This window comes from Silene latifolia, chromosome 4 (genome assembly GCF_048544455.1).
Source record: "Silene latifolia isolate original U9 population chromosome 4, ASM4854445v1, whole genome shotgun sequence".
NCBI classification, from domain to species: Eukaryota; Viridiplantae; Streptophyta; class Magnoliopsida; order Caryophyllales; family Caryophyllaceae; genus Silene; species Silene latifolia.
Window position 1 is genome coordinate 40,302,476 of NC_133529.1, and position 12,502 is coordinate 40,314,977.

The 12,502-nt window shown below is 36.2% G+C and overlaps 1 long non-coding RNA gene across 4 annotated transcripts; it reads right to left on the minus strand.

The window, feature by feature from the left end:
* Positions 1–319: 319 nt before the first annotated feature.
* On the minus strand, positions 320–3,384 carry LOC141653452 (uncharacterized). 4 transcript variants are annotated; one of them, XR_012547411.1, is made up of 5 exons: positions 3,352–3,380; positions 2,373–2,410; positions 2,056–2,124; positions 798–906; positions 320–583 (listed from the first exon to the last, which is right to left on the minus strand). It is a non-coding gene; the product is annotated as an uncharacterized LOC141653452 (long non-coding RNA). The 4 variants fall into 4 exon arrangements; XR_012547409.1 differs by having other exon boundaries at positions 798–903; positions 3,339–3,380; XR_012547407.1 differs by having other exon boundaries at positions 3,339–3,380.
* Positions 3,385–12,502: the final 9,118 nt, after the last annotated feature.

Genomic DNA, 12,502 nt, shown 5'->3' on the forward strand with positions numbered 1-12,502 from the left:
CCAACCGATGCCAATGCGGGCGATGCCAATGACATTTTTTTGAATTGGCATCGGTTCATGAACCGATGCCAATTTACACATATTGGCATCGGTTGTTATTCAATTAGCATCGGTTGTAACCGATGGCAATTTACACATATTGGCATCGGTTGTACCATAAGAACCGATGCCAATTTTTGCGTTAATGGCATCGGTTGTAACTTAGGAACCGATGTCAATCATCAATTACAACAATTAAAAAAAAATTGTGCCTAGCCAATAAATAAATTATTGGCTATAGAAAATTTGACAATCATATCGCATTTTATTTTCTAAAAGCTATAGAAAATTCGACACTCTCTTTATAAATTGAGCAATCCAAATTTCATAACTTCAATACCAACAAATCCAAATCTAATACAACCATTCAAAGAATTGTATCCAGCAACAAAATCACATACATATAAACCCTTAACTATTCGAGTATCTAGATCAACCGTTCACTACATCATATATAAACCTCAATAAGCTGCTTTGCTTGTGATGTTGTCATGCGTGTGTTCGGCCCCATGTATTGCAGCATCTGTTCTTCTGTGACACCCTCCTAAAGAATATTAACGGTGTGCAGACAACTTTAGAGAATAATCAAGTAAAAGAGACACACACATAAGAAACTAACAATGCTTGTATTTCTGCAGACCTCGTTTTTTTTACTTAAAAACTTTAGGTTACTGAAAATCATTTCAGTTTAGTCCCTAAGTAGTTGCTTAGTCAGAACTACTACAATTATAAATACATAAACAATGAGCATTTCTTACCCTAATGTAGTCTCTTAGTCAGAATGCTTCGCACATGCGCAAGATCACATCTACTTCTCCCGTGCTCTTGTTTGAGATTTAGGTTCATGCTAAACAATCACAATCACTACTAAGACACATAAGGAAATATGTTAGCCCTTGTCATCAACCCCAACACAACAAAGTCGATGGTAAAGTTTCGACACATTAAATAACAAAAATCAATTTGAGTTTCCCAACAAAGCGTCAAGTTTTTTCCATACTAAAACACTAAAATCTTATAACTACTGACTCTTTTAATTACGCAAACATCCAACAAAAAATCAAATTTTACCCCACAAGAACAAGACTTCTCCAAGAACCCCGTAACTTGATACTCGACGAGTAGATAATAAGTATCATTTTTTGTAAAGAAGTTGATATAGAACTTCAAATCAACACCAACGGTCATCAGGCTTTATCAAAAGGCCAGGGAGTACTAGATGCTTCTAGTCAATACGGCTTAATTAACATATTAATTTGGGTAAGGTTCAATAGATTATGTCATGTTAAGTCAATCTATCAAAGTAAATAAAATCTACTACGATTCGATAAATCCAGCTATATCAGAATCAATATGACTTGGGAGTAAGAACCGTAACAAACTAAGTCCAAAGATTTTCAATTATGGAATGGAGCTGGAAGGCCTTAAAAATAAATCAATCAAGAACAAAAGCAGCGTATCATAGGCCTAACTTGCCAGACACAAACGTAGTTTCGTCAGTTCTGCCAATACAAAAGGCGGACATGTCTTGTCTAGCGTGTTAGCGTAAACCTGACTATGTTGTTGGAATATCACAGGACTCCTAAAAACCATCACACTGGGAGCCTGATTAGTTGATTTTGAGCAAGTGTAAGTGAGTCAAGTCCCAAAACCAACTTGAATTAGGAAAAAGGACATCAAAATATTTAACAAAAGGGAGCCTAATTAGGTTATCCTTTGGTTTCTTGGAGAAAATGTTCATAAACAGATACATGTAAATATAACATAAGCCACACTGCCACATATAAAAAAATGTCTCAACACTTCCGCCCCAAATAGCAAGTATTGTCTATTATTTAGATCAACAAGAGTATAAACAACAAATATCAGGACTGCCGCGTTAAAACTACAATTCTAATTTAGATATGATCATCACTCCTATGCTTTAGACAACTTGAACTCCTTAGAATTGCATAAAGTGACAATAATCTGTGGGAGAGGGAGTCTTTGCCTGATTTGAAATAACAAATAAAGTACCTGCTATACCATTCTCATCAAATCCAGCGATCAGAAGAGAAATTCCAAAGGGTCGTATACTCCTACATACTGATAAGAAGAAGAAAAAACATTTCTTAACAAGTAATAGAGTATAGGTCATTGATTAACGAAAACCAAAAGAGGTGATAACTATGTATTAAAAGACACCAAAGCGTGTTGTCCATATACAAGAGAAGAGCGGAAAGGTTAAGCCCTCATACTGTAACAAGTAATCATATATTTAATGTTCTAGTCAGATGTCATACTAATAATTATACTAAACAAACACAAACAAAAAAAAGGGAAGAGAAAATTACATATGATTGAAGATTACTCAGCACTTCAACATCAACAACTAAACAAATAATAAAAAAAAATTAAGAGGTAGTAATTTCATACTCCTACATCAACAACTAAACAAATAATAAAAACAAATTCAAAAAAAATTAAGAGGTAGTAATTTCATACTCCTTACAAGGTTAGTCATATACCGAGATAATGTAATAAAAATCTAGAATCATATTCATATAAGATCATGGAATCAGTTCTAATCAAAATAATCAAATACTCGGTAATATATTTTCGAGAAAGCAAAATCACCATCACCTTAAATTAACTAATGTAAGACGTTTCGGCATTTATTGGCAAGAAGGTGAATAGGGAGATGAACACATAGGAATTGTAGGGGTTGAAGAAGATATAAGGGGGAAGAGTAAAAGTCAGAGAAACCAATTAGTAGAAGTAATTAGTAGAAGTAATGGTGATCCCTTTGAGCGTTTCGAATTTGCAACATCACAATTAATTACTCCGTAGATTTTTCTTTACTTGTTGGTTTGACTAAGCGAGAAACGTGGTGAATGCTTTTCTATAAGGTATGCATCAAAGTTACACTGCCACGTGTACTCGTAAGTCTTGCCTTTTAATTATATTTATAGATTATAGATTCTATAACAACCAAAACAGAAAGAACAAGTCATAATTAATATCAAATAACCAGCCAATATTTAACCAAGTTCAGTAATATAACGATAATTTAAACATGTTTGGCGAAAGCACATTAGAGTGAAAGCATTGAGAAGTTATGCAGGTAGGAAGCGACGTCAAGGCAAACTAAAGCGAAGCAAAGGGAAGGCGAAAGCGTAACTCGGCAAGAAACCAGTAAACATAGACACATAGTATACAACTCAATGGAGCGGAACAAACAAGTATATACTCATGTCCAAAATATGGCTAGTAACTAAACAAATAAATTCAATGAAATAAAGAAGGAGAAAAGGAGGGACCTTGGTAGTTTACCCGAGTGAAGACTTTCAAGGTGCTTAATCAGCAACACGGAGAATAAGATTAATAATAATTAACGTCCTTTAGAAGTCCTTATTTACTTGTCATCAAAAAAAAATCAAAAAGCCTAAAACTAAGGAAGACATTATGCACACAAGGCATAGAAAGACCCTAAAAATGGAAAAAGTATAGCATATTACTCGTATCAAATAATGAAACTACCAAGGCTCGTTAATTTAAACATGATCACTGACTTGATAAAAGCACAACAAAAGAAAGCTCTGAACCATGTGAGCTAGTGTCAACTGTCAAGCACACAAGTGAAAGCGCAACAATGCAGTCTTGACTAGCTTTAGCGAGAAAGGATTTCCCGAACTTGATCTCATATTTTCTGTTTGTTACAGTGTTGACTTAACCTATTTTGATCACGCAATTCCTATCCACTTACTTTAAGGTTTATTGATTACACTTGTTACTCCACTACTTATATTAGATAAAATAATGCAGGTAGACGCCAATATAAAGAATTGAGATTAGAAACCAATGACACTAATACAAGCTAATGAATTACGGAGTAAATTTCAAGCTAACATGATACTCACAATAACTGGTTATCAAGTCTCATAACTGAGTTCTTTCAATAATTGAGCATCAATCTCACTTCAGTATCTTCTCACACCTTGTCAAAAGTTCATACCATCTACAAACCAACCATTCAAGACCGTTTTTCACTCAGTCATATATAGTGGAGCAAGAATCGGTCCACAAATTGTCCATATTCTTTGTGAGGAATATTTTAATAAAAGGTAAACAAATGATTGGGACGGAGGGAGTACTTTGTAGTTCGTATGTATCGTGTTGACGCACTTAACTTGCCTGATGTTGGAATGTGAATAATGATTCAAATACTGAGAATTTCATGAAATATATTCAAAATATTATCCATTTAATGTAACCACTAAATCGACACATAAAGCCCAAATTTAATCCTAATTCATATTATAATCTTAATCCCTATTTTTCACAAACCCTAAGCTTTGAACTACGCAATTCAACACCTATACATGAATATAAACAAAATGTAAACTATTACATTATGTAAAAGCTAAACAGAAACCCTTGTGTGGTTCGAGATTTATGAATAATTCGATTAAATTAGGGTATACCTTTCAAATACGAAGAGAAGACAGAGCCGAGGGTAATATGCGATGGACCGTGCTGTGCCTTGACGTCGACGGTGGTACCCGATCGATCATTGTTGGCCGGTGGAGGGAAAGGGATCCGTGGGTGGTGAGCATACAAAGGGACTCTAGAGAATTAGGGTTGAGGAGAACGTGTGAGGGAATTAGGGACGAGGGCAAACAAAGCAAACTCTGGTCGTGGTGGTTGCATCTGGGTGTAGCGGTGGTTGCGTGAAGGCGTTGCGATGGTTGTGACTCGTGTGGGCTCACGGAAAAGCAGGCTGTGTCGAGGTTGAGGACGGAGTGGAATATTGGAATGTGGGCTCACGATCTTATTGCTTTCTAGAAAAATCTACTCATAATTTTACCCTTTTATTTAAGCATTGGCATCGGTTCAAACAAACAACCGATGTCATTCATAATTTACATTTTTGTACTTCCTCCATTTCATTCAATTCCATACATTTACTTTATACACGTATATCAATGCTTGTTTTCTTTTGTTCATATCTTTAGTTCCATATTAGTAAAAATTATAAAAATTTGTTATTTACAATGTACACGGTAAGACAATTAAAACAAGATCTCACATGACTATATTTTATGCTATATATTAGAAGTTGTATCGAAAATTCTCCCTACTTGTGAATAGTGCTCAAAAGGCAAATGTATGGTATTGATTGAAATGGAGGAAGTATAAAATTGGCATCGGTTCTAATCTTACGACCGATGGCAATACTGCTAAATTGGCATCGGTTTTTTATTTACAACCGATGCCAATTATCCAAAAACACTATTGGCATCGGTTTCATAGTTACAACCGATGCCAATATCTATTTAAATTGCAGTTGGCATCGGTCTTCTCTAGAACCGATGCCACTGTGGCGATGCCAATCGTCTTATCTCTACTAGTGGATATTGATCGCTTGTAAAATACGACCTTTGTGAATTCGGATTTGCAAATTGTTTTACATTGAGTGGGAGAAATTTTATAGGATATGAGAATCGGTTATCGCACATACACTTGTGAGGACAAGTGGGAGTTTGTTGGAGCTTGTGTCCTCCACAAATTAGTGTGATAACATTTGTAAATCTCTTATAGGTTCACAAGGGTATACTTCGTATATTTAATCAGTTGATTAACGTTTACCTAATAACGGTTGGCTTGCTAGAAAGTTTGACGTTATTATCATACGAATCTGGTGATCAACTGGTCCCTAAAGGTCACACCTATAGGATGTGTTTGAGAAATGTGGTTATAGAAATATAATCACATTGATGCCCAAAATGACTAAAAAGTTAGTCGATGTGTTGATGAGATAATTATTTAATGAAAATTAAATAATATTAGTTGAGACAATTAAATCAATTCGTAAATTAAATATAATAAGTTATATTTACTTAAATATATATAATGTTAGCTTGGACGAATTAATCTGTTAATTCGTAATTAAATATAATCAGTTGTATTTAATATCAACAAGATGAATGTGTCATAGTGGTAATAGTGAGGGTACACATACCAAGAGGTCATGGGTTCGATCCTTACTAGATGACAATTCAACACATATTATATATTTTTGGAAAGACCAAAAATAAGGAGCTGATAGTCCTTATTTCGGTCTGATCGCCGAAAATTAGGAAAGTATTATTCTTTCCTAATTAACTCGATAATTAAATCGAGTATAAAAAGAAAGGGAGAGAATTATTTCTACCCTAATGCTTTTTCTTGACCTTGCCTTCTCTCTCTCATCACAAAACACAAAAACAACTAAATTTTACAGAAAATTTTAGATCGATTTCTAGCATAATCAAAGGGCATATCTCAGATCGTCTTGGGTGCAACTAATAGGCGAATATCAATTTTGATATTGTTCTTAGGCCAATTTTGCTAGGACCGAAGGTTAATTCTAAATCCTTATACTTTGTTTATGTATTTTGTTTATGACCTTGATCCGGACGATGTCGTCACTCATCCAATCAAACACATTTATAATACTCAACAAACAACTAGTTAGCGGTAAGTCGAGGTCGATCCATGGGACGGTGTGCTTTGGGTTCTAAGTCTATCTATCTCAATTTATGCTAGTGTCACGATTTGTTTGGGTTTGTAGTTGTGTCTATACTAATGCAAGCAATATAGTAAAACAAGTAATAAAAGAAAGATGTAAACAATTGATTAAAAGTGCTAGGATATCATGGGGTCATGGGGGATTCATGGTGTTGATCATACAAACATGTTTACAAGGTTGCAAGCAATTAATGTTGTGGAGGAACCGAGTTGGGTTATATCTTACGGTTCTTAGGAAGAGTTGGGTCCCGGAGCCGAATCGATTAGATTGTACAACACCTACAAGTCGACTTACTTTCCTCCTAATCAACTTCTATGCATGGTCTAACAAGACTCGAGTTGGTTTATGTCTTACAAGTCAAGTTGAATAGATAAGAGATGGTTGTAAATGCAAGGATTCATAGGCTTGGCATTTCATCAAACATAACATGTGCATAAAGTTGACATCACTACAAGCAAGCAATTTGATTATGAAAACATATTAGATTAAGCATGAATCAATCCCATGTTGGTTTCCCCTAATTACCCACTAATCCTAGCTAAAGAAACTACTCACTCATTATCATGGGAAACATGTCATTAATGGTGTCAATCATCACAACAAGTATAAACATGATAATAGAATGAAGAAATGAACAATAAAGATTAAAGAGTAAAGGAATTATACCAACTTAAGATGATCCAAACAATAAAGCAAAGAATAATAGAAGAACTTGATGATTGATGGAAGGTTGTCAATCTCCCAATAAACCCAATAATCTTCAATTACCCAATAATAAACTTGAATAATAAACTTGAACAATAATTAAAGAGAGATTAATGTGTAATTTGTGGAAAGATTAAAGAGTAATCTATTCTAATCTACTCCTAATCTAATCTAAAGAAGGATTTTCTACTCTAAAACAACATAAAGAGCCCCCTTGATTAATTACAAAGATGGGGTATTTATAGTGGAAATTAGGGAGGATGCATTAGGGTTAACTAAGGACTAAACTAGTAATTACACTTTTTAAGTTGAGCAAGGAGACTCCGGGATTGTCCGAGAGAAGGGCTTCTCTTATCGTTGCTAGAAGAATGAAAACGTGTTGTGCTGAAATCCGTGCGGATGGGAGTCGGGACGGTCGGATCTGGGCTGAGGAATCCGAGCGGATTCAAGGGAATCCGGGCGGATTCAGGTGGGGCAATCCGAGCGGATTTGGGAGAAGACGCTCGGATTTTAGCAAGGGAATCCGAGCGGATTTAAAGCAAGACGGGCGGATTCTCCTCCAGTGAATTTTCTTGTTTTTCCCAGCCAGAAGACGGGCGGATTGGGGACAATCCGGGCGGATTGGGGAAGACGAGCGTCTTCTTCTCGGGACGCGCGGATTCCCGAACAGCTTCTTTGTTTGACCTCGGATTGTAAAACGGACGTTATTTTCTCATCCGGACTCCTATTGGAGTTATTCAAAAGCCTAGATCACTTGATTTTTCGATGCCGTTCCATCTAGCATACTTTCAGAGCCAAATGAGCAACCCTTGGTTCAGTTTCCGAGCAATTTCTTCATAAATGGCTTCCTTCTCGTCATCCTTGCTTTTAACCCTTATGACCCTTCTTTATACTCTTTATTCCTACATCATTGGTCATCATTCTTGCCTCCTCTTCATACTAGTCCATCTAATATCATCAAATGGCTTCCAAATATGCACGAAAGACGGGAATTTCCGCCTTATTATCTCCTTTTCTACAAAACATATGAAATGCGATAGAAAAGCAAATAGGAAGGTTTTGACGGATAAAATGGCCATAGAATGTTATAATAGTATGCAAAATAGGCTCAATTAGGGGACTAAATGTGCGCTAATTATGGTCACATCAAATATCCCCAAACCGAACCTTTACTCGTCCCGAGTAAAGAGGTGACTAAAACTAGACCTTTATTTAAACTAACCTAATAACATAGCCGATATGAGACAATTAGCGGGTCTCACTCCGCCCCTTCAACTCACAACAAGACAACCATGAGGTAGGATGCCTTCTTGCAAGGCAAGGTGGGTCTTGCCAAAATGGCGACACATCCAAACATTAAGCACACAAACTCAGGTAATGGATGCATCTACAAAAGAATAGCCACTTTCCTCATCTAAGTGGCGGAAATTATCTACAAGGGTACACAATCCTTCATAGATGCAATTTGTTCAAACTACTAAGCCTAGAAGGATACCAATAAATCACCTCCAAAATGTGTCAAGCTAGGGTACCTTTGTCCTCAATCGTTAAATGCTTTTGTCAAGAGTAGACTCCCTATGGCGTTAGAAACACTGGAGGATCGCGGAATTCCCCCTCTTGCCTAGACAAGAAGAAGGGTCGTCCCCTCTCTACCATGCATAAAAATGGATACGATGGATAAAGGGATCAATAGATATTTGAGTTTCATTTTGGGAGTTTGCTTTTGTTTTTGTTTTTCCCCCCAATTTCTTGTGGCATTTGACATTTGAGAACACTTTCTTTGTCATTTCTTTTTGATTTTTGGCAATTCAACACTTGACAGTTTTTTGCATTTTCTTTTGAACATTTTCAAAGTCACCCCAATTAGTAACGAGGGTGCCTTGTATTTGAAGCTTAGGAGTTCTATTTTTGCTCCTCTTTTCATTTGATGCATTTTTGCAAACTTTCTTTCACTTTTCATTTCATTGAACTCAATTTGATTTCTTTTTGTGCCCATTCCCTTTGATGACAAAAATGTATGGTAGGACATGGATGAATGATGGATGTATGCATGGTTTCAAGGGTCACCTTGGAATAAACGGTAGCCAAGGAGTTATCACACCACAAGGTACTCTTGACTCGGCCTTAAACCATGGGTCAAAGGATACTAGTATGACACATCCTAGGGTGTTTTACAAGTATTCTAACAAGCAAAGTCTTAAGAAGAAAAAGCATCTACTAGGGCCTATATACACTTGTCAAGCTTCCCAAGTAGACGGTTTCGCAAAATTTTTCTATCATGCAACTAAATGCCATGATGCAACTAGCATATAAACATCCTAATGCAAATGATTCTACCAACTAATATGCCAAATAAACTAAATGCAAGTCCTAAGTTCACATTGTTGTACCGCATCAATCAAAATAAACCCACATAGTCATTAACATAAAGAGGAAAAAGGAGATTGGAAAGATCATACCATGCGGTCTTCAATATCCTCATGTCTCGGATGTGGCGTAGTCAATCAAAGTGAACAAGGATAAAACAAACAAAATATATACAACAATATATACATGACTACACTACAAAGGAAATGAACTTGTTTTTGGATTTTTAAATTTTTCAAATTTTTATGGGTTTTGTTTTTATGAAAATAAAAGACATATTTTTGTAATTTTTCGAAATTTTTCAATTTTTATGCATTTTTGGAATATAAATTCCCATCCCCCACTTTATTTTGGACATTGTCCTCAATGTACATGTAGGAGTAGGAATAAAAAGGAAAAACATGTTTTTGGATTTTTGATTTTTTTTGAAATAAAGTACAAATGCAATGATATGGTATGAATGAATGCATGCTCTAACTAAATGCAATTCTATATGACATAAATAACAAGTGAATGCAATCTAAACTATACTATATGATGCATGATTTAAACTATGGTCACTTATGATCAAACCTCCCCAAACCGATTTAAACACTATTTCTAGTGTAGAAAAGAATAGGATTGGTCATTAGTGACTATGCATGAATTCTAGTCTATATGCAACTATCTACATGAATCATGTGAGATATATTACAATCCAAACTATACTAAATGAACTAACTAATGCAAATGCAATATGAAATATAATACAAATGCAAGCTAAATGTAATGCAAAGTCAAGGGAAAAGGGTATCTTACAAATGGTGGTTTGAGATAGGACTCCACCAAACTAGTTTGAATTGTTGAAGTTCTTTTCTTTGTCCATGGAGCTCAAGGCTCTTAGAAGAAGATCAAAGGCTTGTGAACAAGCTCCAAATAAGCATATGTATGGGTTTCTCCAAGTGAATACGAAATTTGGCCAAGGGAGCTTGTCATATATTCTCTTCTTCACCTTACCCTTAGCACTTGAGCTTTTGAAGTGCTTCAAACCAAGAAGCCCATGATTCTTGTCATTATGAGGTAAGAAGTATGGTTCATGGTTGCCCGGAGACTTCCACTCACTACCTTCTTTTTCAACTTTGGTGATGATGATAGCATTTTGATTTTTCAATCCTTCCAAGGTGGAAGGAGAATCGTCATGGCTTTAATGATGGAGTTCCTTAGAAGTTGTCATTGTGGGTGCCAAATTTCCACAAGTAGCTTCTCGAGCAAGCTTCTCTTTGAGCTTTTTCACCAAGTAGCTTTTGTATGATGTTTTGACCTTTTGAAGAAGGTCCACCATATCTTCTTCAACAATCATTGGCTCCATGGTAGGTGTCAAGTAGTCTTCATGAGAAATAGGGAAAGGACATTCTTCTTCATGGTAGGGTATCTCAAATGTCTCAAGGATAGGCTCCTCAAGCAAGGTGATATTACATGTCCATCCCTTAGGCTCGTCATCATCGCTATCTCCATAAGAATCATAAACGGGGGCTTCATTCTTCTTCATTAATTCTTCCTCCAACACCTCAACATCCACATCAAATGACACACCCTCATACTCACAAAGGCTAAGAGTATTTGGCTTACTCAACCTCATGTCTTCATCATCAAATACCACACTTTCATACTCACAAGAGCCCAAAGAGGTTGGCTCTTCCCACTTCTCATCAAAGGTAACTCCTTCAAACTCACATTCATGGTCAATGTCCAAGGAGTGGTGGGGGGTGGTTTCTTGGGATTCTCTCATTTGGGCAATTTGAATCTCCAACTCCTCTCTTTGGATAACAATGCCTTTAAGAACATTATCTTGTTTTTGGCTCTCTTCTAGCATTTGTTTGAAGAAGTTTTGTTGATCTCCCATCATTTGGAGAATCACATTTTCAATGGGTTCATCTTCTTGTTGTGGGTAGGTGTGAAAGTGGTTGTATTGTGGCAATTGAAGTTCATTGTGAAATGGGTATTGAGTGGGTGGTTGTTGTTGATATTGGGTGTGGTGATTTTGGTGGGAAAAATTGGGGTAGTGGTTAGGATTTTCGTTGTACAAATAATAAGGTAGGTTTGTATTGACTTGCTCCTCAAACTCCCCATACCCATAGTCATACTCAAAAGATCCACCACATACTCCATATGTCAAGTCTTGCATCATCATGGTCAAGATAAAGATACAACTACAAACATGGAAACTACAAGAAAACGGTAAAAACGATCCTTGAGGAACAAGTTCCTCAAGGTGAAAGCACAATTAAAATAGACAAACAAGTAAGAACTTAATCACATAGCACCATCCCCGGCAACGGCGCCATTTTGATCCGGACGATGTCGTCACTCATCCAATCAAACACATTTATAATACTCAACAAACAACTAGTTAGCGGTAAGTCGAGGTCGATCCATGGGACGGTGTGCTTTGGGTTCTAAGTCTATCTATCTCAATTTATGCTAGTGTCACGATTTGTTTGGGTTTGTAGTTGTGTCTATACTAATGCAAGCAATATAGTAAAACAAGTAATAAAAGAAAGATGTAAACAATTGATTAAAAGTGCTAGGATATCATGGGGTCATGGGGGATTCATGGTGTTGATCATACAAACATGTTTACAAGGTTGCAAGCAATTAATGTTGTGGAGGAACCGAGTTGGGTTATATCTTACGGTTCTTAGGAAGAGTTGGGTCCCGGAGCCGAATCGATTAGATTGTACAACACCTACAAGTCGACTTACTTTCCTCCTAATCAACTTCTATGCATGGTCTAACAAGACTCGAGTTGGTTTATGTCTTACAAGTCAAGTTGAATAGATAAGAGATGGTTGTAAATGCAAG